Source organism: Pseudochaenichthys georgianus, chromosome 21, assembly GCF_902827115.2.
Source record: "Pseudochaenichthys georgianus chromosome 21, fPseGeo1.2, whole genome shotgun sequence".
In the NCBI taxonomy this organism is placed as follows: Eukaryota; Metazoa; Chordata; class Actinopteri; order Perciformes; family Channichthyidae; genus Pseudochaenichthys; species Pseudochaenichthys georgianus.
Genome location: NC_047523.1, coordinates 12,300,669 through 12,326,913, shown reverse-complemented (window position 1 = coordinate 12,326,913; position 26,245 = coordinate 12,300,669). Strand labels below are relative to the sequence as shown.

The following is a 26,245-nucleotide window of genomic DNA, read 5'->3' as shown; positions in this document are numbered from 1 at the left end:
AAAGATGGCCCACCATCACATCTTGTTGATACAGACTCAATGCCTACAGACCATGTGGATTTGAACTAGGCCGCAAACAGCTTTTCTATAGATGTAGTTTTGCATTTCTTATAACATGCATCCATCTATATAGAGTGGTGCAGGGATGTACCATTTCCGTAGGCCAACCTGGAAGTTAGCATTGCATTGGCTCCCCTAACAAAAAGCTCATGGGAATTTATTTGGCAAACAAACATTTATGATAAGTTTGTTCAGCAGGATAATCTCCACATATTGACCCCACTTTTATAATTATTGAAGAGTGAATGCAATTGCTAGAAATATGTATATTAGGCTATAAAGGAACTAAATGACGGTCGCATGACATCAAGACACTAATGCTAAGCTAAAGGCATACTTGTGTTCGGCGTTTTTGTAGTGTCATTGACACTTGTTTGCAACCGCCAACTGCGAGTATGGTACTTACTGTCGTATTTTATGTCGTGGAACTAAACGTGAAAATCTTGTACGCTTGTGTTAACCACAGACCTTAATTCAGGCCTTTTAACGGATAACCCATTGGAAACCCATTGACTTAGAAAGGAGCGAACCAGAAGGGCCACAATGCTAACTAATTTCCGGGATTGAGGACTCCACCTTTCTATTGAGGATTTCACTTATGATACAATTACCTGAAAGTGTCCCGTTTTCTGCCGTTGCCCGCAAAACATTCAATTAGTTCAAGGCTGTACGAACATGGCACTAAAAGAAATAACCGTGTTTTTTGTTGCCATCTGTCTGGCGGACAGAAAATAACTTTAAGAACGAGAGCAAACAACTAAGAGAGGAAAAAGAACAGACCGGGGGATGGGAGTCCTGGCAGAGGGAGCAAGGCCTGAGTGCCACAGGCTCATCTGCCCATGCCTCACTTCCCCCTCTGTGGTTCTCTGGCCTGGCACATTGACACCAACAATAACACGCCAGGAGGCTCTCACTACTTTTATTTCAATCACATTTTTGCTTGCCCAAGTCTATTTTTTCAAGGGTGTGATTGTTGATTGCCTCTTAGCAATAGGGGTGCAACAACTAATCGACTTAATCGATTAAAATCGATTACCAAATTAGTTGCCAACTAATTCAGTCGTCGATTCGTTGGTGACGTCATCACGTGTGTTTTACACCCCGTTAAGCTCTAACTTTATTGGTCTTTGTATCGGTACTGGAGACATTTAAAAAAGATATGTCATGTATTATTGCTACAAAGACATTATATCGTAGTCTTAGTGTCGCCAACTCGTTTCTAATATGCAAAAAGACAAACAAATGCGTCTATGATGTATTTTCGATCTTTCTCTCCCCCGCCTGCTTGCGAGGGGGCGGGGCAGTTTACACACGGGCAGCTGCAACATGCAGCAACACACACACGTGGGAGATGGCGGAGAGAACGCGCTCCGAGGTGGTTAAACTTTACCCGTCTCGATGTGGAGAATGCTCGTTACCAAAAGTGGAATAAGAGTTTAGCATGTAAGGGCGGTAACACGAGCTATTTGTCTAAACATTTAGCAAAAGTGCTCCACATCCAGACGGAGGAATGCACCGGGTTCCACTGTCTTTCTAGTAGCTCTGTAGCCCCGTCCACAGTAACGTGTCCACGTCAGGTGTTCTGTATGCTAGCAGCAACACACGGAGCTAACTACATTATACAAACATAATGATTAGAGGTAACAGAGTTATTTGCGGACTTTTTGTGACAGAGCCTTCAGTGTGGCATCTCCCAACCTCTGGAACTCTCTCCCCCCCGAAATCCGCAGCGCCCCAACCCTGGACATTTTCAAAAAAGCCCTCAAAACGCACCTTTTTAGCAAGGCTTTCCCTACTGTATAGTTAGTTTAATAGGTTTATTTGTCCGCTACTTCCCCCCCCCCACCCCCTTAACCTGTCTGCCTTTTTTCCCCTACTCCCCCCTCCTACCCGACTTGTAAAGCGACCTTGGGTTTCCTGAAAGGCGCTATAAAAATATTATATATTATTATTATTTAGTTTGTTAAAGTTTCAGCTATTCTTATATTTACAGTTGTGTCATCAGATTATTTAATACGATTTGTTAAAACACTGTTGTTTCTTTTGATGTGAAATATTATTTATTTAATTTGAATAAAAAGCAATGTTAGTTTTGTTCACAATTTAAGTTATTTCAATAATATATTTATTTTGGAATCAAGTATTCATCTTTATTGTCTTCATTGTTAGTTTCCACATGCCTAAAACAACCTCAAGCTAAATCTAAAAGTTGATGGCTAAATAAGAGCGTTTGAGAAATTGTGCAAGGCATACAGTAATAGTCCGAATAGTCGATTAATCGTTTCATTAATCGATAGATTAATCGATTATCAAATTAGTCGTTTGTTGCAGCCCTACTTAGCAATATGGCATAATTCATACCTTTTTATTCATTTATTTTGGTTTTCTTTCCTCATTCTGCTCCACATTACGTCAAAGGAACTATACAGTGCCCAAATGAGATGTGTTTGGCAAACTATCTAAAGCAGTTTTGGGGTTAAACAACTCAGTGGTTGTATTCCAGGGATGGGTGACTGTTACTGAGTTGTTGTTCAATTGACCACCCTACTTAGAATGTCTGGTAGGTTTGCCAAATGGCCACAGATCTCGCTTCATTTACTCCCCCGAGTGTAAGATAGAAAACCATTGAGACTTTATTAGTATGAATTTGGGGTCGTTCATGCAAGTCCCTTTCCAGGAAAATTAGCTGGCAGATACAGCACCTGTTGAAGAAATACATCCATGGGCGCGACGTTAGCTCCCGATTCTTCGTAGCCTCATTTCTAAAAGGCAATTTGTCAGGGATTACCTGCTGCAGGCTATGAATGTAATAAAAGATTACGTTGGAATACAATTTTCCATTTGTGCTTAGGGTCCACATTCATCCTGCACCTGGCCTGCTACCTTTTCCAGTCCCTTCTCTCAGTGTCCTTTGGAAATGATGCACTTTTCTTTTTAATTGATTTCGCAGATGTCATGATACAAGGTCAAGTACATAAAAAAGGCTATAAAATGTTTAAAGACCATTCACAGGGTTTGGAAATGTAATATATCCCTAGTGCTTGTGTGTGTCGGTGTACACCAGTTTTAGAGAACTTTTGATTAAATATGTGCGTAAAATACCTTTTTACCAGACGATGACGAGATGTCCCCAATATCATTAAACTCTAACTGTGCCTACATGCAATATTGTTCAGGATAAAATAAAATCCTAAAATGTGGTTTGTGACAATCTGGGAGCTAATGTGGTAGAGCAGGCTGCCTTAGACAAAGTCCTCATTCCAGTGGTGTGGGTTCAAATCCCCAATGTTCTTTGAGTTGAAGGAAAGAGCTCCCCCAAGAATAAAAACTTTATAGAAACCACTCATTCATTTGTCCTTCCAAGGCAGCAGTTCCCTTTCCTTTACTGCTGGCACCATATCAGGATTATAGCAGCAACACACTCTGGGCTTAGTGGGGAAGAATCAGGACAGCTTACTTAAATTAAAGTTAGCAATGACAAAAAGGGTTGGGGGGAAAAAGGTGATATTTTAACTGAAATGTTAAAAAATAGTTTTACTTCAAAAATAAACATGATCAATTAGTTAAATTATATTTGACAAAGACTTAAATGCCCATACTTTGAGTCAACTGAAACTTAAAAAAGATACAAACAAACAAGGACATTAGACACAGGTCTAAGACTAAAAAATATAAAACACTAGCTGAAATATAAAAAAATGCTTGTCCTCCAGGAATAGGCCTTACTGGTAAAGGCTTCCCATTAATGGTGTCATGTTACCAGGTGCCTACTTCAGGCTACTTTACTGGATACCCTGGTACACTCACAATGCACTACACACACACAGAGCATGTCGTGGCCTACTTTTGGAGCACCTCTGTAGTAATCCTATCTGCAACCACTGAATAGAAGCAGTGTGGGAAAGCCTGAACCACCATTGAACGACAGCGACGCAGAAAGAAAAGTTCTGCATGCTGGATTTAGTCTCTGTCTTGGAAGTGGCTAATTAGCCTGGACTTTACATTCCTGTTCAATGAGAATGAAACCAACATGTGCGTGTTACATAAACACACAAACATTTACACACACATTCCCCAATGACTGCAGTCGGAAGAGTTCTCAATATGGCTTTGGGAAAAATAAGTTATTGTGATTATTTTGACCCATAATGCAGTTGCAATATGATTAATGATAGTAGAGGGAATTACCATTTTCTAAACATTGTTCACATTATCATTGAATACCATGCAATGTGTGTGTATGGATTTCTTTGTTTCAGGGCATTTTTTCTTTTTACACCTACTTTTCTTAGTTCTGAGTGCTTTGCTTTTTTAACCAACGATATTAGCCACTTTTTTTTCTGATTGTTTTTTTATGAGGATATGTTCCAACAAGTATTTTATTTTTTCCGACTGTGCAGTATCAAATCACTTCCTTTATAATCTTTCACAGACTTTTCATTTTTGCAAATATTGTGCCTACTGCTTTTTTTATATTAAAAGTCCATATTGCGGTTTTGTTAGAAATTGAATTATTTGTGCATCCCTAAATCTCGAGCACGTTTTTCTTTTTCACTCTTCAAATCCCAGAAAGCGTGTGTGTGTGTGTGTGTGTGTGTGTGTGTGTGTGTGTGTGTGTGTGTGTGTGTGTGTGTGTGTGTGTGTGTGTGTGTGTGTGTGTGTGTGTGTGTGTGTGTGTGTGTGTGTGTGTGTGTGTGTGTGTGTGTGTGTGTGTGTGTGTGTGTGTGTGTGTGTGTGTGTGTGTGTGTGTGTGTGTGTGTGTGTGTGTGTTCTGGCCAGCTGTGATGGCGAGCTGCCTGCTTTACCAAAGCCTTGGCAACTCCCCAGATGGTTGACCTAGATAGGCCGAGCAAAAGAGGAGAGGAACGCACACACTCCCTCTCTCCCTTTGATACACACACACTGTGATGTAGACCCACGTGGGCACCCTCTGCAAAGGGATGCTCATGCGGTCCCAGCAGAGCAGGTGAGGGAGAAGGGTAAGAGTGTATTTCTGGCTTATTTTTGGGATGACCTCGAACTCTCCTGATGCAGCAAAGTTTCATCAGAATGTGACTCTGGGTTGTTTAAAGGCGCATAAGCAGCAGTAATCGGACATCAGTGACTTGAAACATTTCCCATATTGCATAAAGGTCAGGATACAAGCAGAACTTGACAGTATTGGTTGCCTGGTGCCAAACAAACACACTATATGGAAATATATTTTTAAAAAGGGCCGGTAGGTTCCTGTGGGACTTTGCACTCTGTACCAAACAGGAAATGTAACACTCTGGAGTGAAAGTGATGAAGGCTTAACCATTCATTTCATATTATGCCTCTTGTTCTCACAATTAGGCTTCAAACATGGACCTGCTGCTGAGAAATGTCAAAACAGAAGTATCAGCAATATCACTTTAATATTGTATAGTGCTCCCCAGGCTGTAAAAGTCAATATTAAGAAATATTACCCTTCATTGGACAGTTATCAACTACATTCATGGAGGGAATCGGATCTAGAGGATGTAAAATGGGGTGAGGCAAGAAGGAAGAAGATTTTACTAGTTCATTATTTCCCAACATTGCATTTATTTTCTTTGTAAAGTCAAAATGATGATGTAAAAAACGTTGACGTTGCCAGAAGCTTTGCTTTATCTCCCCTGCCTGGGTGTATAAATCTGCCTGAGGAATGCATGCTGCCACAGCATTGCATTTTTCCAATCAAAAATAGGTTCAAGTGTGTCAAGTTCAAATTAAATGTGAAGCAATAGCTCATCTGTAACACAAAGTGACTGAAACATTTGTTTAATATACTTTTTTTTCATCACAATAACGCAGTATCCCTTAACACTAGAACCGCCAGGGGTCGCTGTATACCTAAAACCACCAACGGGTAAAATGTATCCGCTATTAGAATGCATTGATTTTCAAGGTACAATGTTCTTTTATTTATCATACTAGAACACAGGGTTAACAGTGAGTTTTGATCGCACAGTGATGACACGTATACCAATATAATCTGTGGACTCTCAGCTTTCTTATATCTAGTGTGCAGATAGCATGAAGCATACATTATCGCTAAAAGTGTCTCTATCTATAAGGAACCGCAGTAAACAACAGGCGTTGCTATAGCAACACGTCATGTTTATGTTTACGCGCGAGATCAATAGCGCGAGAATCACTGCATTTCCTATAAGGTAAATATTACCCACTGGCGGTGATGGGTATAAATGGACATTTTTGGGCCATTTTTTCAATCTGACTTCATATTGACCATTTTTAACAACAGAGGGTGCTACTGTACATAACACATTTTCAGGGAAAGTCACAGACTGGGAGACTTGAATATTTTATTGAAAAAAAAGTTACATACAATCAAGAAACAGCTGCGGGTAAAATGTACCTGTTGGCGGTTCTAGTGTTAATGAAACCAATTATATATTTGTACCGAGAAAATCTTGAGTCGGACTACAGCAACTATGGAAGTTAAACCAATAATTTATTATGTATGTGGTGACGATGATGTTTTTCCTTATTTTCTCAAATAATTTACTACAAACCTTGTTTAAAATCTCTAATAGTTTTACTTGTCGTGCCTGTTGCACCATTGGAACCAACTTTTAACATTAAGATATATATATTCTACATATACATATTCTAAAAAAAATTATATATTCTCATCACCAATAAAACTGTTGGCTGGAGCAACACATATAAAAATAAACATATATCTACAAGCTCCTTTTCTTCGACCATCGGATCGGCAAATTATAAAACACTCGTATAAATATTGGTAAAGTTAATGTGGGTCATTTTAAAAGGCAATTTCCAAGAACCTTCATATCCCTTTGGTTAGGGTTGCCATTGCTAATTGAAAATCTTACTTGGCAAACAAAGGCCCAATCCCAAACCACTCCCTCGACCCTACCCCTCTGTGATGGAGTGAACTCCGTCTGTAGCCACACTCGCAGCTCAACGAGGCTCCCTCCTGTCAGATGGAGGGAGTAAATACAGCAGCAAGCTTTGGGACGGCCTCCCCTCTCTCCGGCAGAAACAGGAAATGCCGTAACTGTATGTAACAACGGTTTCAAATCAGCATCTCTTAGACAAAACATGTAAATTAATAACTCAAATAAAACTCCAAACATCTTTCATTGTGTTTCAAAGCTCTTTTAGTTTTAAACCTGATGTTTATAAGCTTCTTAGTTTTTGCAACGGTCTGTAAATATACACAACTTTATAATAAAATGCACACATTTACCTTTTTCTAGACTAAACACAGGTTTGATCCTAAGTTAAAACATATGAGGTCATCATGAGGTTGTTAACATCGCAATTTATCAGTGGATGTTTGCTGGAACTACTTGTTAACAGCTTGTTTCCTGACGGACACACACAGCGTGACTCCGGTCAGGTAGAGACCGGTCTCAAGTCAGCACCGCTGCAGACTCGCTGTTTGAGGGCTTGATAGCCCACTCCCCCTCCACACTCTGCTTTGGAACAGCCCTCAATATGGCGGACACTCCGCGTGAACGCGCAAACGGAGGGGTAGGGTGTAGGGGGCGGTTTGGGAATGGGACAAAGCCTGCTGCAGTCCCTTAGACTCACCCATCATGACCTCCGCACTGTTACTCCATGTAGTCCATTAACAAATAACACCAACAATGTTTTTCAACATGTGTACCAAGTAAAGATCAGTGGATGATCATGCCGATTCACCTCCACGCTTCTTTGTGTGTTTAGAGGCGTTTTCCTGCAGTCACATGTGGGGCTCTGTGTGTATGTGAGTGTCATTATCTCCTATGTCAAACCGCATTGCAGTGCAGTAAAAAGAAGTGTGTGTGTGTGCGATAGTCAAACCATTAGTTTCAGGACAGGCTTCCATTGTCTTGTATTGATTGCGGAGTTGGGATTTTGTTGCATCTTTAATACATCTATTAACACTTTCTGTCTGTCTAATTTCTCCATCCATCTCCCTCCACCGTGTCCTTGCCTTGTTTATTAAATACTCCAGTTTTCCGTTCTTTCCCCTCTGGGACCATTTCTTTCCAGTGCCCTCGAGTTTCCCTCTTTTTCTCCGTAGCACAGGAAATGGAAGGGTGTCCCATCAACAAGGGCAGAGAGCGGGGCATAAAGATAAATTGGCCAAGAAAAGAGGCTCATTCGTCATAGGAGAAAGTGATGACATCTAAATCGTAACATATAATAAAGGGAGGGGAAGACTATAAAAGGTGGGGAGAAATGTACCTTGGCTCTGCGTTACGGCAGGAGGGATAAATATGCGGGAGATTATGAGCGAGTAACGTGTGTGATGGGGCACGCGGTATTCGACGATTTCATTATCATCACACTACGACTACGAACCCTTTTGTGCAGAATGTATCAGCATGTTCTAAAATCCCATCCAGAGCCATGCAGCTGACTTGCAGTTAGAACATGAAAACCTACTTTGCTTTATTTTGTCTGTGTTGCCATGACGACAAGCCAAAGTTGTAGGATTTCCCAGAAATTGTTGTCAAAATGTTGTTTTTACCACAGCTTGCTGAGCCAGAGTTAACACGGGGAACATGACAGCTGTGGAACGAAATCAAAGCAGCTCAGCGTGATTGGTATTCACCTCAGGTTGTTAGACAAATCTCAGAGGAAACTGCAGAAGCACAGGAGCGGGGTCTGCAAGATATGAGCAACAAATGCAATAAAGTTGAATATTGTAATATTGTGGTAAATAAGAAGTCATTAAAGTGTATTCAGTTCCGCCTTTTCTGCTGCTTTCGGTGTTCTTCTAAAAATAGAATTGGCTTATTTCTTTTCTTTTCACATAATTGTATTGAACACTGGGAATTTAGACTCTGCATTTCAACCATTCTATTATTAGGAGCAGTGGGCAGTGATCATGTATATACATTTTCCCGTGGAGCTGTGTGGGAGTCCGGTGCCTTGTCAAGGGCCCTTCTGTACTGCCCAGGAGGCCAGTTTGCACCTCTTAACCTGTTAAGCCTGTGAACAATATTCACAAAACTGTGTCTCAGGGCTTCTTAACATTTAACAACCTATTAATGTGTCATACCCACTTAACGGGAAGAAACTCAGCTAACTGACAATATGAAAAGTGTTTAGCGAAATGAAACACAACTCTAACGCCGAGCGTCTGAATTAGCACTAAGCGAAAGAGTGCTAACGCACTTGGCACATAACTCATGGTAGAAATATGTTATACTTCATCGGATCTGCACACACTAGATACCATATGAAAGGTGAGATTCCACATATTCCAATGGTATAAGTATCATCACTGTGCGACCAAAACGCGGCAGGGATGGCAAGCAAAGACAACACACAACATCACTTTACGTAGCCAAAACGGCAAATATGTGTTACCTTTGCTGTTTTCTGATCAAAAGTTGTGTTCAAGGGCATTACAACGCATATAAACGCTGCTGAAGGTTAATCCAATGTCTCTGTGTCACTTTGAAATGATTACTGATATCCATCATCATATTTATGGCAAAAACTGAGTTTTCATATATAGCTGCTATGAGAGCTGGGACCTGTAACCCAGCTTCCGGTTTTAGGCTTGCTGGCTGCGCAATCACTCATTCACCAATGGGTAATGTTTAGATGGATTTTATGAACCTCCCCTCGATTCCATTGGCTCTAACGGTTCAAAAGAGCTGTTAATCATCAAAATCGACCGATGGGTTCCAGGGATATGGCAAATCCACCCAAATGACCCCAGAAATGCGTTCTTTCCCCCTGAACCTCTCTAAAAAGGTCAGATTTAACTTGTTTTGCATCAATCTTGATACAGGGTACTTATTATATGTTATAGTTTGGATTCCTAAAGCTTTTAGTCTACCATCCCATCATTCAAGGGTGGTCTTCACTATAAGTAATGGGTTTATTTTGGACGGAAACTATCATTTACATTTTTTTTACTATGTTCAATCTGAATTTACTTTAAAATAAAAAAATGCTATATTGATTCAGACTTTTCTACATCCAACTCACAGGTTTATCATTGCTTTGAGAAAAAAAAGATTATTAATTTACCCCTTTTAGAAGTGAAGATATAGTCATTTGTTCTGGGAATGTCATTTTCGAGCCTGAAACCTGAAAAACAGGCTCAGGTTTTTAAGAGGTCCTATTACTGTCTGTGTTTTGGCCTGTTGCCTTTCCTGTAGTGTGTTATATAGGTTTAAACGCCTCCAATGTTTACATGATGAATGAAAATAAATAGGGCCCCTTTAAAGTAACACTCTTGAACTTGTGACCCTTCGGTTTTCAGGCACGTCCTTTTAACCTAAGGTACTGACGCCTCATAACAAGACATAAAAGGCACCAATTTACTCATTTATATAACTCAAGACCCGAGTGAAATGTCACAGTTTTTCAATGTATTTATTACCCTTATGGACATTGCTATGATATAAAAATGATATATTGTGCAGCCCTACACTGGAGTTAGAAAGGATTAAATGCCTTTTGGGTGCTCTTAACATGTCTCACGACTTCCTTTGGGTTTATATAAGCATGCAATATAGTTTAAACCCCTATGAAATATAGTTTATGGCTTGATAAAGGATCATTAAGACCTGCAGCGTGAATCCGTGTGGCTTGAAGTCTGTGGCAGTAATTCCCACCCCTCCCTTTGTTCCAGCTTGTTGGCTTTGCCCTTCAGGTGGATATACTGCCAAGGGGGCTTACACATAGCTGCCCATTGTTGCACATGAGAGGTATACTTACACACAAACCACTGCTGGTCAAACCCAAGCCAGAGTCCCAAAGCCACAGGCAGCAGAGCAGATCTTTACCGGGCAGAGAGCTGGAGGCTGGATAAGGATGGGACCACACCCAGCAGCGTGATTCATGGTAGAACTGAAGGGAACTCCCATAGGAAGAATTAAGTCATTCCTATTTACAGGCCCCCTTTTATTTAGAAGCACGCTCCTATTTAGACAGACCAATACAACGGGGGCAGCTGGTAAATGATGTGAAATAAGCAATCGGGTTTATAAAATAATGTTGATAATGCGATTTTTTGGAATCTGCTAGATGTCACAAGATTATTTCGGCAGTCTGGCTTTTTTACAGATAATTCTTGGATGGTTAAATGGTACTGGGAATATGTGTGTTTATTGCCTCACATTAGATTAGACGTGTTATTTTGAGAAGGCAACAACACCGCCCTCACTAAGGCTGAATATGAAAGCTGTGTACAGCCAATATTCACTACAAGCAATAAGAGCACATAGAACACACGAGGGCTTGGTGCAATTTCACACTTTTAATTATTATTTTACTTATTGATTGGCATCCTCTCTGATTCGGATGGGCTGCTTCTCTAAGAAAATGATGTCAATTTATCTGTATTTGTATTTATTTAGTCATAGTCTTTTGTCAAAACTGTGGGCATTTTATAATTTTTTAATTGACTACTATTGATCCTCAAAAGGATTTGACTTTTAGTTGTTGTTTTTCTGATTTTGCATTTTGAAATCTCGAAATAGTCTAATCTGTAGGAGCCCTGTATTTAAGTCATGGCACTTTGTTATCATTTTAGTTTCATTTTAGTCAATGGAACTGTTGTAATTTTTTAGTCATCTGATTCCAACATTTCTGTCAATATAACACCTTGTTTCAAGTCTGAGTCATGGAAAAACAAAAAACAAAATCAACACTGATGAAAAGCAACCCCTACCAATAACTGTTGGGGAGGGTGTTGGTCAGCCTCTGATGCACATGGAGCCACCAGCTGCTGATTCACCTGCCACTGAAAGGATTAATAGAGAGTGAAGCTACTCCTGCAGCATCTCTGTCACACACACTTCCTTGTGATGCTAAACCTTGAAATGTATCATTGTAATGTGTAACAAAGCAGCACAGCCTCTAGAGTCCATGCCACTTCATTTCCTGCGACCAAAATGCTTTCGGCAACACAAAATCCTTAGAGCCATGCACTATCGCACTACAAATGTGTAGCCGTTTTTAATCCCCTGCATTGTGAATTCTACCAATCACCTTAATGCTTATAGCTTTGGAATATGCAGTGTAACATGGACTGGCATCACAGAATCCTTCCCTTAAAACGGTGTACACAACATGGAAATGAATAGAGAAAAGTGCAGGGAGACCAGAAACTGGAAATGCAGCCAAATGCCTGCCAACAACCTGATAACCTTTAGTTATAAAAGAGTGTACTCTGTTTATTACTTTCAGCATATGGGTAGGTTGCTGGCTCCTTATTTAAGATGGGAAAACTGCCAGAATGGTGCGATTTCTGATTTATTTTAAAGCCCTGTCGGCTGTTCTATAACCATGTGTGAACCTGTGATGAGAGCACTTATATGATGCATTCTCACTAACTGTTGCTTTTTCCTTTGCTTATTTAACTGGAATTGTTCTTAAATATACTTCCATAACAAACAAATAAATGTGGCATTCAATTGTAGCCACTACTGTTGTTGAAAAACGGCAAAAGCTTTACCTTATACACACATTTTACCCCACATGATTAATTGAATGATAGTGCAGCATAACATGTGCAATTACTTACAGCAACAGGCGTGAAAATTAGATTAAAACGTGCAAGAAAAAAAATGAAAAACGTGTAGAATGCGGGTCTATCTTGTAGCAGTGCCGCCCTCTGCTGGACAAAAGGCAGAACAACAAAAACACACTGGCAGACAAGTGAGGGAGAACAGTGCCTCTCACTCCAATCTATATGTATACACACACACACACACACAAAATCAATCACAGTCCAATCACTCGTAATTAAATGATGGGTTAATTAAAATTCCGTCCCTGTGTAGGCATGTGTGCAAAAAAGCTAGGTCACATGGAGGGGGAGCATTTAATGGCTCTCAGGAGTGTGTGTGTGTGTGTGTGTGTGTGTGTGTGTGTGTGTGTGTGTGTGTGTGTGTGTGTGTGTGTGTGTGTGTGTGTGTGTGTGTGTGTGTGTGTGTGTGTGTGTGTGTGTGTGTGTGTGTGTGTGTGTGTGTGTGTGTGTGTGTGTGTGTGTGTGTGTGTGTGTGTGTGTGTGTGTGTGTGTGTGTGTGTGTGTGTGTGTGTGTGTGTGTGGGGGTTGGGCTACTGGTTACCGAGCTATTGGCTGAAGACGTGGAGTCGAGGTTTATAGTCACGCACTCTTATTGCGCGAGGCTGACTGCTTTCATTAACCTATTTCATAATCACAATACTTTTATTATTCCAGGGGAAATTCGATTATATAATAGTTACTGCATTTGAGAATAAAATAAGAAAATAAATGTATATAAAATATGTTACAAGTAAGAATGGCCAATAAGATATCTAAGGAAATAAAGATATATATGTAAAAATATAATGTGACATTTCCAAAAAGGTAAAATAGAGAAAAATAAAGAATAACATTTCAAATAAAAATATGTAGTCTTTAAGGATTTAAAATAAAAAGACAAAAAAAAGATTATCTATTAAACCAAAACATTTAAATTAAAAGATACAATTATAAAAAAGGTGTACACATTTTTACACAAACATAAATGTCTAATTTAACATTTAATCAATTAAAACTAAAATAATGTAAAAAACAAACAAAGTTAAAGTAAACAGGCATATTGTACTACAATATATATATATATATATATATATATATATATATATATACTAAAATAAAAATATAATAAAACTTTTTTTTAAATCAAAAATAGGAAGGTCAATTAAAAGTTAAAACATATATTAAAAAGACAAAGTAAAAATGTCCAATATAATAGAAATACGTTATTAATTATAATAAATAAAATGTTCACATTGTATATCACAATATATATATATTGTACATCAATATCAATTATAAGCTCAATTGCAATTTGAAAGTATAATCCTACTCTTTTTTTAATACATTTGTCTTACTTAATGTCCTTTTACCCATCCTTTAATTTCCTGATCTTTTATGTCAAGTCAACAGAAGCATCTCTCCAGCCCCCTTACTCCAGTATTCAAAGACTATTAGACTCTATTATGACCACCACACACACACACATCGCACTTGACCTCAACTCCAACTCCCAAAAGCTCTCAAAGTCTCTCCCCTTCTGTCTCCACTAATCTCTCCAACACAATCTCTCCCTCTCTGTGAGTCTTTGCCAAACTCTGCGCTTTTAGGAACGTGACTTCCTCACAAGGCAATGAAACCACACTCCTCCTGCCTGGACATTTTTCATCTGCCTTCACTTTCAGCCAACGCAGGACACACTCACATCTACATGTTTTTTAGTCAGCAAAGGAGCTTAAACAAATGATAGAATTCCATCCTTAAGAGAAAAAAACGTTTTTCTTTCCTCAAAATCACAGCCGCGTCTGAGGGGACACTCTGAGGTTTGATTTGTTTGTATTATTATCCTACAGATGTTCGTTAGTCAGCCTTTGCTCGCTTCACTACCGCCTGTTAGATGGAGGGCTTTTGGTTTGTGCCACCCACATTTTAATGAGGAGTGCTTTTAAATACTAATGAGCATATTTTGGCGTCGCTGAAGGCTCTTCTGCGCTCATTGTAAAAGTAAGAATGTCAACTTGTCAGTTTAATGATGCTGCGGGATTAGACATCCGACCCCCTTTTTTTGAAGTGTCTCCCTTTGCTGGTGTACGGCTCTACTACTAAATTATTCCGCTGTGTTTTCTCAATACTGTCAGTGTGATTAACACCAGATAGGAGGTGAAATCTCTGTATCAAATTCCCTCATGCCTTAATAGATGATGTAGGAAAATGGTCCTGCCTTGAGTAATTCATAGTTTTTATGCAAATGTTTCTGTCAGTCAGTGGCTCCTATTGCACAAACAATATTGTTGACAAGGTTGGATGTTGCAGTGATAAATGCATCACATTGATCTTATTGCTAAAAATATATACTTTTTGAACTTGCTTTTTTATGCAAATGTTGGTGTTTCCTGGAAGTTTTTCCCCAAAACGTTTAAAAAATCACATTTAACACTTTTCTTGCATTTCAGCAAGGCAATATATCACATAGCAATATTATGATTTGGGATGAGAAATTGTCTCTGATTTTGGAAATCATAATATTACATGTATTTTCTGAACTTAACAAACTTGACAGATTTCTTTTTAGTGATAACATATCTTCAAAATCATCAGCTAAAACCCTCTAAATTGTGCAACTCTGCATTTATATCTTGATTAATACTAATACACCAATGCATACATTGTAATATACACAAATGTAAATGTGTTGTTATATATTGTCCAACCTGCATGATTTGTCTCCATGTAATTGTATAAATATTGTAATTTAATTAAATGTTACCTTTTAATTGCATATTTTTTCATCTTTTTATTTTTATAAAAATATTTAAAAGTAACCTTTTATATGTTTATTTATTGATAAATATTATATTCTAACTACCTATGAAAATTAAAAATATGTTGTGAAAAGCACCAAAAGTCAAACTTAATAATAAAACATATATATTGTGATATTTAATTGTATTTGAGTTCTAACTAAATAGTATTACAATCTATTGCAACTCCAACTCCATAAAAAAACAAAGCTGTTCCCAGTGAAACTATTTTTAGAGCTCGGTGCTTTTTGGTAGACTGTGACTACACTGAACCAACAGATGGGCTCACTGCAGTAGCCTGCCTGTGAAACAGTTTAAGAGCTTGTTTTTGTCAATGGTTGTGTTTCACTGTCTAACCACTGCAAAGGCCACCAGGAGTTGAGCTTCTTATTATGAGTCTGGAGCGCGTTTAAAAAATCCAAGCTGTAAAACCACAGCCCATTCCTTTAGTCCATTGAGGAATACCAAGACAGAGAAGTGGGTAACATCTCCACATGTGCTCCTGTAGGCCGCACATTTATTCTCCCATGTCTGCAGCTATTGCTCCGTAAAATTAAATAATGTTGACTGACTGGGCTCCTTTTCAGAAAAACAAAGCACAACGTGGCCTTGGCCCACCGTTATCATTGGCTAGTGCTGCACAGAAGCAAGAATGAATGTGCGTCTGGAGAATATTTAAGTTCATCCCTTTTCTCAGGCTGATTTTTTTGCAACCCCGCAACTCTTATCCCGAATGTTTTGGCGTTCCTTGCGCTAACCATCTGCCTTTTATTTATGTTCTATTTTCTCTCCGTTTGAGCGTTCCTCAGTCACCACCTCGTTTCTTCTTCATCCTTCTTTCTGCTCAGTTTAACTTCATGTGCTTAAGTGGCAAACCTCAACCCAAAACCCTCCTGATTTGTGTTCTAAGAATGTTTTATACCAAGCTGCGGTTTGGCAGCAGGGACAACATCTTCGCTGACCTTATAAGAACTTGGATGTTTTGGATCCCTTCGGTTTTATGTGGGAATTTATTTTTTCACTTAATGGTTCCTTTCTTCTTTCTTTATCTTCTATTCTCACGCAAGGGATTCTGTATTCTCCTGTCTTATTTCTCAGCTTTTTGTGTGCAATCCTTTCCCCTCCATTTCTTTTATTCCATCCTTATCATCTCCATCCCGGATGCTATGTCTACCAGAAAGGCTATGGAGTTGTCAGTCCTCAGCCAAGCCTTTAGATTAAAGAGGCCCTATTATGCTTTTCCCTTTCCTGTATTGTGTTCGTTTGTGTGCATGTAAATAGTTTGCAAAGGTTAAAATCCCTGTGTTCCCTCCAGAGTTTCTCTCCCACACACTCACCCCTAACACTCACGCTTCTATTGGCCAGCGCTCCAACACATTGTTTGTGATATGCTAAGGGTCGGACATCTCTAAGCGGTTGACCAATCACAACAGAGCTGGCCAGCAATCAGAGCAGTGTGGGCTCTGGTTTCAGACAGAGTGAAAAGAGTATTAAAGCATGTAAACATGTCACAAAATACTATAAATCTGAAAATTAGCTTAATATGTCTTCATGAACTGTTTTGTTTGGCGAGTAGTCATTTGTCAAAGCCTGCTCTTGCATTCGGAGGTTTCTAGTGTGGACATCAGAATGAAAATGTCCATCATTGTTACACTGGTAAAGGAAGTTCAATCAGGAGAGACGTGATGTATGGAATACATATTTATTATCGGTCACATTATATAAATGAAACATAATGATGACAGTTTATAACAAGTGAATGAAATGGTGTTTTGGCGATTAGGCCCAGGTTTTGTAGGATATCAATCGGGAAGGGAAGAACCGTTTCCGATGAACCCCCCTGGGTCTAGACACTGGTGGTGGTGATAAGTGGTTAGGTCCGGTTGGAAGGGAGAAGGTTAAGCTTGGCCCTGAGTTGAAAGCAGGAGGCGAAGGGGTGGAGGAGGGTTGCACGTTGACACCTGGAAGACAGCTGATAGAAAAGCAGAGAGCATATATAGAGGGATTAACAGGTGCGATAATTAGGCTTGTAAATGGGGGGGCGTGATAGGTTATCTGAGGAGTGGCGCTCCCTGTCATTTAGATGCAGGGAGCAAGTATTGCCATGACGAGCAATACGGAGTGTTAGGTCTTCCTGTCTGAACTTGTGCTAAGCTTCATTTCAATCAGGAGAGACGTGATGTATGGAATACATATTTATTATCGGTCACATTATATAAATGAAACATAATGATGACAGTTTATAACAAGTGAATGAAATGGTGTTTTGGCAATTAGGCCCAGGTTTTGTAGGATATCAATCGGGAAGGGAAGAACCGTTTCCGATGAACCCCCAAAAGAATGAAGTACTGAATGTGAAGAATCTTACCTTGTGGGATGCAGTGGAAATCTATGGATGGAAAGGAGAGGTTAATACATGTGAGAATTTAAACGACTGATGCCTCCCGGGCATCCTTCCTGGACATACAGGGCTTCCCGGACGTATGGGGCATCCCGGACGTATGGGGCATCCCGGACGTACGGGGCATCCCGGATGGGGCATCCCGGACGTACAGGGCGTCCCGGACGTACGGGGCATCCCGGACATACGGGGCATCCCGGACGTACGGGGCATCCCGGACGTACGGGGCGTCCCGGACGTACGGGGCGTCCCGGACGTACGGGGCGTCCCGGACGTACGGGGCGTCCCGGGCGTACGGGGCATCCCGAACGTACGGGGCATCCCGGGCGTACGGGGCATCCCGAACGTACGGGGCATCCCGGACGTACGGGGCGTCCCGGACGTACGGGGCGTCCCGGGCGTACGGGGCATCCCGAACGTACGGGGCATCCCGGACGTACGGGGCATCCCGGACGTACGGGGCATCCCGGACGTACGGGGCATCCCGGACGTACGGGGCATCCCGGACGTACGGGGCATCCCGGACGTACGGGGCATCCCGGACGTACGGGGCATCCCGGACGTACGGGGCATCCCGGACGTACGGGGCATCCCGGACGTACGGGGCATCCCGGACGTACGGGGCATCCCGGACGTACGGGGCATCCCGGACGTACGGGGCATCCCGGACGTACGGGGCATCCCGGACGTACGGGGCATCCCGGACGTACGGGGCATCCCGGATGGGGCATCCCGGACATACGGGGCGTCCCGGGCGAACGGGGCTACCCGGACGCACCGGGCGACCCGACCTGCGGGGCGCCCGGAACGTGCAGGGCTTCCCGAACGTGCGGGGCAACCTGCCTTAGCAGGGACACATTTATACAGACCCGAAGGTTTTACAGCCTGGGCATACAGGGTTAGATATGCAGAAATAAACATGAGCCGCGGGGCGACATACGTGCTGACATGCTAAGAACCACCACCAGTTATATGCATACGTACCAATTTGTTAAGGTTGGAGAGACCTTTGGATAGCCAGCACGGCATTGAGGTCAGGGCGAATGTAGGATGAGAAAGCGGAGGAGGACCACCGTCCGAGTTGTTGCAGGGATGAGGATGAGACGCCTTGATTAGCAGCGGAAGTAGCTGCACCTATTCTAAAGGAGTGCCCCGTGTATAGAAGGGGTGATAACCCAGATTTAATGAGGACTTGTTTTAAATAGACATTGAACTGTCGTTGCGTTAAAGGAAAATTCCCTGAGACAAGGAATAATGGTGAGAGAGGCTTAGAGGTAGGTCTAAGCTGTAGGAACTTGATCATGGCCTTATAAGGGCAGAACTGGGAGTCGATGCGGGCGGCGATGACGGAGCAGGCGCCGCCGCATTTGGAGTGTTAAAGATATAAACTAAAGTGGCTAGCGTGAAAGGATATGTCAGAAAAGCTGACGTCTCGATTGGAATCGAAAGTAAGGGAAGCGGTGGTAAATTCGCCTGGTCTGAGAAAGGCATAAAAAGCTAGGAGAAATAGAGCATCGAGTAGCGCATCGATATAAGGGGAGAATAACCCACTTCTAAGTTTGGATAGCATGAGGCGTAAAGTGGAGAGTGTAATAGGGCGTCTCCGGTCTAAGACGGGGGGAAACGTTTTAATGAGACCTTTGAGGATGAGTTTGACTGACTGGTTTGCGAACAGGCTGGGAAAGCCGGGGTCGGAACAGCGAACGTTAAACTGAACTCCTGCTAAGAGGCCCCGGATGTATTGGGGTTTGAGGTGGCGCAGTAGCACATGAAGGCACACACGGTGGAGATGAGAACAGGTTTAAGTGTGATGCCTACGGAAAAGCAAAACATCGCAAACGTTCTCCAAGCGAAATCATATGTTTTGAGGGTGGATGCGGCTAAGCCCTTCCTCATAAAAAACCTGGCTGATTCGAGGTGCCTTTCTAGGGGGCTTCTATTTAAGAGAGAGAGAGGAGATGCAGGGGAGGAATCCTGACGGGTTGAGCGCTGGCTCCTGGGCAGAGGTTCCGGAACGTCTTGTGGGCTGACTGCGGTGATCTATGGATGAAATGAGAGATTAACATGTGGATTAAACAATCGGCCGGAATCACTGCCGGGCTTACTGTACATCATAAGATGCTGACCCAAAGGTCGACGGCCGGAATCAGCGCCGGACTTACGAGAACACTACCACTAAACAACGGCCGGAATCGCTGCCGGGCTTACTGTTCGCTGCTGGGCTTACTGTACATCATAAGATGCTTGACCCGAGAGCCGACGGCCGGAATCAGTGCCGGGCTTACGTACTACCACTAAACAACGGCCGGAATCGCTGCCGGGCTTACTGTACATCATAAGATACTGACCCGGAAGTCGACGGCCGGAATCAGCGCCGGGCTTACGTGAACACTACCACTAAACATTGCCGACACGATGGTCGATGACCTGCGATGCAGGGTTAAACATGCACAGATGAACACTACCACTAAAATGCATAAATACCAGGGAAGAGAGATCTTGGATGGCCGTCTGGTTGTTGTAGGGATGAGGAATAATTACCTTGATTGCGGCAGGGTTGCTGCACCTATCCTGGACGAAGCCCTGAAATGCTATTAAGACACCACCACCAGTTATATGCATGTTTATCATAGGTAAACTGAAGAGATCTTGGATTGCCGGCACGAGTCGATGTCCGGGGGAAGAGGGAGATGTCGACAATGTAATGCAGCTGTTAGCTTGAGTACAATGATACATGAATGTTATACCCTGGCTTATCGTAAGCCATGTGAGCATGAAACCAATATAGATGAGTGCAATATGCGCAGCATAAAATGATGTATGCTTAGGTAAATACTGAAACATGACCCATGATATGGGACTAGCTTAATTAGCAGTTTAATTATGCCACGGTGAGACATAGATGCAGATGATTAGACTGTCTTCTATCATCTTACGTGAACTTATCTTTCTCACGTGGTTCCTGGCGCGAGGTACTGGCAAAGCTGCGGTTGCGCCTGGGGCATACAGACTTCGGATGAGCGTCCTTGCAGGACTGCAGATGTGGAGGAATGTACGATATGGGTGGTAGCAGACATTTTCGTTAGAGTTATGACAAATCTTCTCGTCTTGCCTATGCTGCACCTGACGGCTTTGACTATTATTTCCGGAAAACAGCGTGGGAAAGACTCTAGCCCAACAAAATAAAATACTCAGTTACCTCTAATCATTAACCCATGTTTGTATAATTTAGTGAACTCTGTGTGTAGCTGCTAGCATACATGACACCAGACGTGGAAACGTTACTCGTGGATGGGGCTACAGAGATGCTAGACAGTCGAAAACGGTGCATTCCTCTGTCTGAATGTGCTGCACTTTTGATAAATGTTTAGACAAAAGCTAAACTCTTATTGCACTTTTGGCAACGAGCATTCTCCACGTCGAGACGGGTAAAGTTTAACCACACCTCGGAGCGCGTTCTCTCCGCCACCTCCGCAGAGTGCTCCGCTGCATGTAGCAGCTGCGTGTGTGTAAAATGCCCCGCCCCCTCGCACGCAGACCGGGAGAGAGATCTCGTCTGATCGAAAATACATCATAGACGCATTTGTTTGTCTTTTGCATATTAGAAATGAGTTGGCGCCATTCATTTCAGGTAACGCTGTGTTGAAGCTTGAAACTGCGTTAGTTACTGAGCATTGTAATGGGTAGTAATTACCCGACTGCATTAGTAATGCAAGTAATACGTTACTGAAACTCCATACTGTAACACGTTACACCCAACACTGCCTGGAACTCACCTTACCCTGAACTAAAGGTAGCAATGCATCGTATTGAACTTCCTGTCGGCTCCCAGACCGTAGTCGAGGAGACGGGGGGGGGGGGGGGGTGACTGTCGTCTCCCAGGGCAGAAGCAACCCATTTTATCGGAAAGACTGGAGAGAGGCGAGCTCTTCTTGGGAGGTCGTTGCATTTATTTAGCTCTTCTGTTTCGTAAGATCACAGACATTCCTTTTTCTGCTGCCTCGTTTATTACTAGAAAACATGAATCCCGCTCGCTCTGCCATACCATGCCCAGCACACCTGCACGCGCCACACCCCTCTCTTAAAGGGGTAGTGATCTCGCTCTGCATGCCCCGAATGTCATGACAATATAACGAAACATCTCGTGAATTGCTGCAACTGCCTCTTGCCAGCGCTACCCTGACGCCTGTTTTAGAGTGAGGCGCAGGAGGAAGTAGCTTCAATGGGATGTAGCTTGAGCCCTGCCTGCCTGCAGGAGGGGTTGTGGTTTGAAGCCAGAATGGGTAAAGCTTCGCATGCGATGAGGACCCGTTCCGCGTGAAGCCGGAAGCGCCGCATTTGAGCGGCCCTGAAGCCAGTGATGCCCTCTTGAGAGACTGAAGGCGTGCGTCAATTGTTTGGGTGAAGTAGCCCGTTTCCATTAAGCTGGAGGAACTTCCGTGGAGCCCGATTTCCTTGTTTCTTCCTCCCGCGTCCGGGTTTGCGGGGCGGCCAGCTGGAACCGCTAGCCGACTGGGGAACGCCGCCTGTAGCTTAATCTGCCAGACTGCGGAGCTGATGAATAATGCCTGGAGTTGGGACGAAGCCCTGCTGCTGCTTGCGCGTTGACACCTGGAAGACAGCTGATAGGAAAGGGGAGAGCATATATAGAGGGATTAACAGGTGAGATAATTAGGCTTGTAAATGGAGGGGCGTGATAGGTTAGCTGAGGAGTGGCGCTCCCTGTCATTTAGATGCAGGGAGCAAGTATTGCCATGACGAGCAATACGGAGTGTTAGGTCTTCCTGTCTGAACTTGCGCGAAGCTTCATTTCTCTATCTTACCTGCGTTTACATCTCTTTGGTTGCCTTTTTATGATTAGAATTACAACAGATGAAATGTCTTTTTAGTTGACACTTTTTTATAACCATTCCAAACATTCCAACGGCAGCTTTTAATTCAGGTTCACTAGCTTGCCTAAGGACTGTTGAACCACTGACATTCTGATTTGAAGAAGCCCATTTCCCCCTGAGCCACAGCTGCCCCATGAATCATCATCCTGCCACGGTACATGTTCCAAAAACAGAGGGACATCGCTTAATAAGAACCACCAATCCTGCACTTTCGACTATCCTGAAATCCAGACGCAATCATCCAAGAGTTTTCATCGTCTTCATTCAGGGGATCAATAGCATCTCTTATATAATCTAATCAATATAATGACTCTAAACCTGTTATATTCATCTACATTGTATGTTCCTTTCTTGGTAAGATAGATTGTTCAGTGCTTTGAAAAACTCGTCATTATTTGGTTTTACATTCTCTTAAACAACAATGGTGAATCCGAAATAATTGGTACAAAAAAATGTATCAAATCAAAGTTTATTTCTAAAGCACATTTAAAAGAGATTTTTGGTCGGGCCAAAGTGCTGTACATGTAATAAATACTACAATCACATAAAAAACACATTACTACAATCACAATAAAAGACAATAAATTACAACAGATATATAAAAAACACAGGGAAAAGTCAGGAGTCGTGCTCCGCTCTGACGACTAGAAGGCCAGGGAGAAGAAGTGTGTTTTAAGAGTAGATTTAAAACCCCTAGGGTCTTGGCCGACCTCACATGGAGGGGCAGAGTGTTCCAGAGCCTAGGGCCAGCTGCTGCGAAGGCTCGGTGCCCTCGGGTTTTGAGCCTGGTCTTGGGCACGATCAGCAGCAGCTGATCAGCCGACCTTAAAGCTCTGGCTGGGGTGTAGCGATGGAGGAGTTCAGCTATATAGGTCGGAGCCAGCCCATTTAGGGCTTTAAAAACAAATAAAAGTATTTTAAAATCAATTCGGAACCGAATTGGAAGCCAGTGCAGTGAGGCCAGAATTGGGGTCACGCTTTTTGTGGCCAGTGAGTAGACGTGCAGCTGCGTTCTGCACTAGCTTCAGGCGTTTGATTGACGCCTGGTCCATACCCACGTACAGAGTGTTGCAATAGTCCAACCTCGAGGTAACAAAGGCGTTAATAACCCTTTCCAGGTCTTTAAAAGATAAAAACGACTTGGTCTTGGCCAAGTAGACTTGGTCTTGACCAAAAAGCAGGTTTTGACTACGCTGCTGACCTGCTTATCAAATTTAAAAGCGCTATTGAAGGTCACTCCAATGTTCGTGACAGAGGGGAGGATATTGAGAGCAAGACTGAGGTTATATTTTTTGGACCCTTACCTCCAGTCTCCCAGGTTGATATTCTGGGCTCCCTCAAAAATATCAACCTGGGAGACTGGAGGTAAGGGTCCAAAAAATATAACCTCAGTCTTGCTCTCATTGAGGTTGAGGAAATGTTGGCTCAGCCAGGATTTGATCTCTGCTAAGCAGTCCTTCAATAGCTGTAATGAGTTGACATTTGAATTGAGTGGCAGATAGATCTGTACATCGTCGGCGTAGCAGTGGAAGGGGATGTTTTGTGAGAATTGAGCCTAGGGGCAGTATGTACAGTAGAAAAAGGATGGGGCCCAGAATCGAGCCTTGGGGAACCCCACATGTAAGAGGGGCTGTGGCAGAGGATAAGGCACCTCGCTGCACTGAGAAGCTATGGTCTGTCAGGTAAGACCTGAACCATGCAAGGGCAGAGCCTGTGATGCCTGCGGACTGTTCAAGCCTGACAACAGGATGCTATGGTCCACAGTGTCGAAGGCAGCTGTCAGGTCTAACAGCACCAGGACAGCTGGGCTACCTGAGTCGGTGGCTAGGAGCAGATCATTACAAACTCTTAAATGGGCCGTTTCAGTGTTGTGCATGGGTTTGAAGCCAGACTGAAACTTTTCATGGATGCCATGCATGGTTAAAAAAGACTGCAGCTGGGTGTAGACTACTCGCTCCAGGGCTTTAGATAAAAAATGTAGATGGGAGATGGGCCTAAAATTTGCGAGAATGGAAGGGCCGAGATTTTTCTTTTTAAGTAGTGGCTTGACCACGGCATGTTTGAAGGCAGCTGGGACGCATCCTAAGCCAAGAGAGGTATTTATAAGTAATAAAATACTTGCTCCAACTGATTCGAAAACATCTCTGGGAAGGCGAGAGGGAATGCTGTCTGAGGTGCAGTTTGTCGGCCGCGGGTGCTTGACTACATCCGAGAGAGAAATGAGGGATACAGGCTCAAAGTGGTCGAGGACAGCAGGGCACAGAGAAGGAGCAGGCTCTGGGGTAGCACTAGTGTGGGCTAGCCTAAGAGCAGATACTTTTTCAATAAAAAATGTAAGAAACTTATCACAGAGAGTAGTCGATGGCACAATTGGAGAAACATCACAAGGATTAATGATCGAATTGAGGACATTAAAAAGAACCAGAGGTTTATAGCTGTTTTTGGAGATTAACAGAGAAATGTGCTCTGTTTTGGCTGCTTTGACTGCCGTCTGGTAGTCGGAAAGGCAAGCACGAAGAATTTCTAAGGAGACATGGAGTTTATCCTTTTTCCATTTTCTCTCTGCACGCCTGCAAGCGCGTCTAAGAACGCGAGTACAGTCATTGAGCCACGGCTCTGAGAGAACTTTGGTGCGTCTAAGTACTCACAAAAACTCACCTCTTCAATCTGGCTTTTAATGTGTGATTGTTTTTGTATTATTTGACTTTAAATTTAACTATATATTTATTTGTTGTTCCTTTCTTTTCTCTTCATTATATCTGTAAAGCGTCGTTGAGCACCTGTAAAAGCGCTAACAAATTAAATCTATTATTATTATTATTATTAAGCGTAAAAGGAGCAACAGAATCCAAAAAAATGTATATGAAATTATTGATACAAACAAAAAAAGGGAGATATTTGTTTTTAAATCACTGCCATTTATCTAACCTTAATATGATTATGTATCTAGTCTTCTCATGTTGGAGTGATTAAGTGAATATTATAGGACTTATAAGTAATTTTGTCTAGTTTGAAAAATAACAAAGTTGTCTGCCTGCATGTTAAGGGACAACTTGGATTACTCTGGAACTTTGGTTGGCATTAGTCCCAATGATATTTCAGGGATCACATTTTAGCTATATCTTTATCCAGTGTGGTGTAGATCAATGTTCTGTGTAAGGATTCGCCACGTAAACCAATGCATCACATTTCTCAATAAGAGCCTTCCTTTCGCCAAGTACTTCCAGGGAAGCACTGTAGAAATAAATAGCAATTCATTAGTTATAAAAGAATATCTATTTCCCAGCTAAATGAATAGATCAAGTCACACTGAGTGGAAAACGTGCATTCCATTACTACAAACAATGACTGGGACCAGCCAGAAACACCAGCTTTTGGAACAAATGATCCAGTGTGTGATCGAGAAAGAGCAGCTGTTGTGGAAACCTGGCAAGTACTCACCACTAAAATCTACTTTCTCTTTTTCTCTCTCCGCCAGGTTTTTATCCCGATCACCCACATAACATCAAATCAAAGGTGAGTGATTTTCTTCTTTTCTACATTTTCCATTTATTTTCTTTATCTTTCTGTCTTTGTCTTC

At 42.2% G+C, this 26,245-nt stretch overlaps 1 protein-coding gene across 2 annotated transcripts in view; it reads left to right on the top strand.

Annotated features, from left to right (window-relative positions):
• adarb1b (adenosine deaminase RNA specific B1b) overlaps positions 1-26,245 on the top strand; it is a 199,391-nt gene that overhangs the window by 107,914 nt on the left and 65,232 nt on the right. For both annotated transcript variants that reach the window (XM_071207135.1, XM_034109648.2), the window contains one exon: positions 26,144-26,181. The gene's annotated coding sequence lies outside the window, so the exon portion shown is untranslated. The remainder of the gene's footprint in view (positions 1-26,143; positions 26,182-26,245) is intronic.